We start from the raw sequence: 5,433 nt of genomic DNA on the forward strand, positions 1-5,433 counted from the left end.
TTACCTTGCTGCTGGGGTCTGGCTGATTGGGACTGAGCGAGACAGGTCAGAAACGCCCTGGAGCCCTCCTGTGGTCCCTCCCTAGCCGATCAACCTCCCTCGTCCCTCCCCAGCCCCAATTGTGCACTGGTGGGGGTCCTTCGGCCTGGCCTTCGCCCTCTTGCAATCTGGGACCCCTCAGGGGATGTGAGAGAGCCAGTTTCAGCCCGATCTTGCAGGCCAGGCCAAGGGACTCCACTGGTAAATGAATTCTTGCACCGGGCCTCTAGTACTTTAATAAAAGGGGAAAATCAAGAAAAAGGAAAAATCTCTTTGGGCACCTAAGTTTCTTATCACAAGGTAAACTGTTTAGTGCCTGGTACACAGTAGTCAATAAATGGTAGCTGTTGGTTCTGTTGTGAACTAGCTCTGCTGGTGCTCTGCCAGCACTGTCATAGTTACAAAATTATGCATCTAGTCACCTCATTGATACCTTCCTTGGGCTGTCCTGTTATCCATGGTTGCTAATATAGAATCATTAATGCCCTCACTGATGAGGTTCCTATTCCAGTGGGCCTTGGGCAAAGGGAGAGTCTGCTTCAGCATTCCTGCTCTGGATCCCTGAAACATTAGAGCCATGGTGGACGGGGAGAATCCTTCCAGAGAGGGCTGAGTTACTGACCACTGAGAAAATCTGTCCAGGACCTCCACGGACATTGGCTAGGTTGGTACTTTGAGCTATGTTCTCAACATTGCCTTTCCTGATGTCCCTGCAGAGAAGCATGACCTCACCCTGAGGCCAACTCACTTATCCTCAGTCCCAGAAACCTTATACTTGGCACAGAAGATACAGTGAGATAAAGTAGGATATACAGGCTTGTTTTTTGTTGACTGCTGACTCAGGATAGCAGCTGATAAGGCCTTAAGGTATATGCCTCCTTATTTTAATCAGAAACTTTTACATATTTTTTTAAAAAGAAACTTTCATATATTTTTGTTTAAATATTTCAAACTCTCGTCTGGCCAGTGTTGCTCAGTGGTTGAGCATCGACCTATGAACCAGGAGGTCAGGGCATATGCCTGGATTGTGGGCTATATCCCCAGTAGGGGGCGTGCAGGAGACAGCTGATCAATGATTCTGATCATTGATGTTTCTTTCTCTCCCTCTCCCTTCGTCTCTGAAATCAATAAAAATATATCAGAAAATAACGATAACAAATATTTTCAAACTCTTGAGACTTGACACTTTGAAAAGGAGGCCTTGAATAGCAGTTATAGAGTAAATGAGTGACCATCTGGCAAGGAGTCTGTAAAAGTCAGATGTCAACTGGGGTCACCTTGTCATTTGAGGTTCCCGTATAATTGGCTTAACCCCCTGTCCCACATCCATAGGAGCCCTAGCATGTGTTTGGCATTCTGAGGAGAACCTGATTTTCTCCTAATCGCACATCTCTGTTTCTGAGGTTTTGCTTGAGCTGAATTAGCTCAGCAAACAGATGTTCTCACCATCTCACCCTCAATGACATTGTTCCCCACACTGAAAATAGTGGAGTATCAAAATTAAAAGCCCAGCCCTGGCTGCACATGTGCATTGCCTAGGGAGATTTTAAAACTTCCAATGACAAGGATGCAACTAAGCCTTCAGTACTTTTTAATTTTGTTTAATTAATTAATTAATTTTTTAGGAATCACTATTTTTTATAGCTCCCCAGATGTTTGTGTCGTGCAGCCAAATTTGAGAAGCAGTGATTTTGAAGTTCAGACAAGCCTGGGTTTTGTCCTGACTCAGTCCACTGGCTGATGATGGACCTTGAATAAATTACCTAAGCTTTCTGAATCTCAATTTCTTAATCTCTAAAAGGATTTGCATGAGGAGTCTATGAGTTAATCCCAATAAAGCATTGTGCCTGGCAGAGTGTAAACATCTAATAAATGGAAGATGTAAATATATTTTTTAAAAAAATATTTTTATTGACTTTACAGAGAGGATGGGAGAGGTATAGAGAGTCAGAAACATCAATGAGAGAAACACCAAATAGCTGCCTCCTGCACACTTCCCACTGAGGATCGGGCCGCAACCAAGGTACATGGCCTTGACTGGAATCGAACCCAGGACTCTTCAGTGCGTGAGCCAACGCTCTATCCACTGAGTCAAATCAGTTAGGGCATAAATATATTCTTCAATTAGCAATAATTGCACCTCGGGTAAGCCTCATTGGCTACAATACTGCCACTGCACAAAGTTTCCAGATATATTTTGTACAGGACAGTCTATTGCTATTATTTATGGTGGATTATGGGCAATGTAATGCCCTTAAAACTACAAGTCTGGGCCCCGGTTGGGTAGCTCAGTTAGTTAGAGCATCATTCCCATATGCCAAGGTTGCAGGTTTGATCTCTGGTCAGGGCATAAACAGGAAGCAAACAATGAATGCATAAATAACTGGTACACCAAATTGACACCTCTCTCTCTCTCTCTCTCTCTCTCTCTCTCTCTCTCTCTCTCTCTCAATAAATAAATAAATAAATAAATAAATAAATAAATAAAACCCCACTGGCTCAGGAAAGCAGTGCTCTGAATGCAGGAATAAGAGAAGACAAATTCTAGCCACAAATACTAGTATTTATTGTGATCCTAACTCATGGTAAGCTTTGAGGAGACAAAGAGATGATGTGAACTAAGCTCTCCGGGCATTCACAAATCTTATTGTGGGGAGAATAGATGTGCAGACAAAGAAAAAGTTCACCTTAACTTATACTACAGACAGTAAATAAATTCAGACTCTGTGCTGGACTAGCCAGTAGAGTTTTCACAGAGACGGATTTGTTTGTTTATATTGTTCATTAGATTCCACATATAAGTGAAATTACATACAACACAATATACAGATGATGCATTATAGGATTGTACACTTGAAAACAAATAAAAGTGAACTGTACACTTGAAACTTATATAATTTTATTAACCAATGTCACTCCAATAAATTAAGATGTTTTTTATTCAATAAAAAGTATATGGGTAGGATTTGGACTGGCAGAGAGGATTGGGGAGAGCATAGCAAAAAGAATAAATATCTAAGTAAAGATCCAGTGGCTGGAATAAAGACTGGAACAGGTGCTTTGTTATGGAAAGCACTGGATAAGTGTGGAGAGGCAGGATTAGGAAGAACTTGAATCTCAGATGAAGGGATATAGATTTTATCCTGTAGGTTCTTTTTTTAAAAATATATTTTATTGATTTATTTTTTACAGAGAAGAAGGGAGAGGGATAGAGAGTTAGAAACATCAATGAGAGAGAAACATTGATCAGCTGCCTCCTGCACATCTCCTACTGGGGATGTGCCTGCAACCCAAGTTCATGCCCTTGACCGGAATCGAACCTGGGACCCTTCAGTCTGCAGACCGATCCTCTATCCACTGAGCCAAACCGGTTTCGGCTCCTGTAGGTTCTTAAGGTTTCTGTGTGTGTGTGTGTGTGTGTGTGTGTGTGTGTGTGTGTGTGTGTGTGAGAGAGAGAGAGAGAGAGAGAGAGAGAGAGAGAGGATTGAATCCTTTGGGCACTTAATGCAAAGCTATATATATGGTGGGGAAAAAGGTCAAGGATATGAATTAACCACATTCCCCACCACCACCACCACGGGATCTGAACCAATAGAGAAGTATGCACATGAATCAGAAACAACGTATGAATTTTGTTAATAATAAAGTTGTGTTGGAGAACATAGTATGACCCCAAGGCCAAAATGGACGTCTTACTTCTCCCTCCTAAATAAGACAAAATTAGCCAGTTACAAGCAGGAGAAATCTTGACCTGGTCATATAAGCAGGAAGCAGAAAGAATATGTATGCCATTTGTACAGAGAAATGGAGCAAGAGGTCAGGTCATTTATTTGCAATGACCTTAAACATATTAATCCTTCCCAGAATTGGAACCAATAGAAATAAAGCTGTTATAAAATGGCACATTTTAAATATAATTTCAGGAAGTTAATTGACTCCTTTGGAGTTCATGAACACTAGAATAAAAATCCCTAATGTAGGCAAAGATAAGTCACAAGTGTTTGGTTTTTTTTCAGTAGTGAAATGAAGTAGTAGGTTTATTCATAATAGCCAAAATTTGGAAGCAACCAAAATTTCCTACAACTTTTAAATGGTACATTCATACCATAGAATACTACTCAGTAATAAGAAGAAATGATGAGGATACACTAGAATATTTTTACTTTTCAATTTATATCATTCTTTAAAAAGGAAAAGAAACAAATTAATCAAATTTGAAAGCTAAGTGGTTGACTCTAGATAAATGGTTTTCACAAAAACTCTGGAGCCCAGAAGGAGAGAGGGGTTCTGAGTGAATGGGGCTCTTGATGCACTCAACCTTGTTAGTGTGGAAGCATTTTAGCATTTTTAGTTTTATCTGTTATTCATATTGGGTTTTGGTGGCTGTATTAGTCAGGGAGGGAGGGAGGGAGGGAGGGAGGGAGGGAGGGAGAGAGGGAGAGAGAGAGAAAGAGAGAGAGAGAGAGAGAGAGAGAGAGAGAGAGAGAGAGAGATCTACAGTTCCCCTCCTGTGTTTTCTTTACTATCACACAGAACACTCATAACACTCTGATACCAGGTATGGGGGTTCCCCCACCAAGCAATACTCTGTGACACCAATTGGGTGTTGAAATCACAGGTTAAGGTCTCAGTCTCAGGACTGCTCCCCACCCAAAATCGAAAGTTGAGGTTGTTACCTATGCTTCTGGCTGATCAGCTATAAATTGGAGGTTCAAAATAAAAAAATAAATAAATTGTAGGTTCATGAACCCCTTCTTGGGTTAGAGTGATTTACTAGAGTGGCTCACAAAACTCAAGGAAACACTTAAGTTATCAGTTCATTAAAGGATATGATAAGGGATATAGATGAACAGCCAGATGAAGGGATGTATTAGGCAATTTCTGGGAAGGTCCCTATCGAAGAAGCTTCTGTCCCCATGGAGTTGGGTGTGTCACCATTCTGGAACGTGGACATGTTCACCCACCTGAAAGCTCCTTGAACCCATACTGTTGGGATTTTATGGAGGCTTAATCATATAGGCATTGTCCATTACTAACTCCATTTCCAGCCCCTCTCCCCTCTCTGGAGAGTGGAGGGTGGGGCTGAAAATTCCAATCTAATCATGTCTTCATCTTTGTGGTCAGCAGCTTCCACATAGAGTCTATCTCAGAGCCCACCCAGGTTTGCCTCATTTAAAAGAAGATAGTCCTGTTGTTCTTATCACAGGAATATATAAGCGTTTTAGGAGACCTGTGTGAGGGACAGGGGACAAAGACCAAACAGATATTTAACACGTTAAGTGTCCAGCCTGTTTTGTCTTCTGGACAGAAAGTATAGTGTCAGTCACCGGCGCCTGACAGGGTGCTTCATGTGTTAATAGAGGTTGGTAAGTCCTAAGATCTGCAGGGTGGGTT

General features: G+C 41.4%; 1 pseudogene; it reads right to left on the reverse strand.

The window, feature by feature from the left end:
• Positions 1–2,107: 2,107 nt before the first annotated feature.
• Positions 2,108–2,224, reverse strand: LOC118654944 (annotated as a pseudogene).
• Positions 2,225–5,433: the final 3,209 nt, after the last annotated feature.

The sequence above is a fragment of the Myotis myotis genome, unplaced genomic scaffold (assembly GCF_014108235.1).
Source record: "Myotis myotis isolate mMyoMyo1 unplaced genomic scaffold, mMyoMyo1.p scaffold_m19_p_4, whole genome shotgun sequence".
Taxonomy (NCBI): domain Eukaryota; kingdom Metazoa; phylum Chordata; class Mammalia; order Chiroptera; family Vespertilionidae; genus Myotis; species Myotis myotis.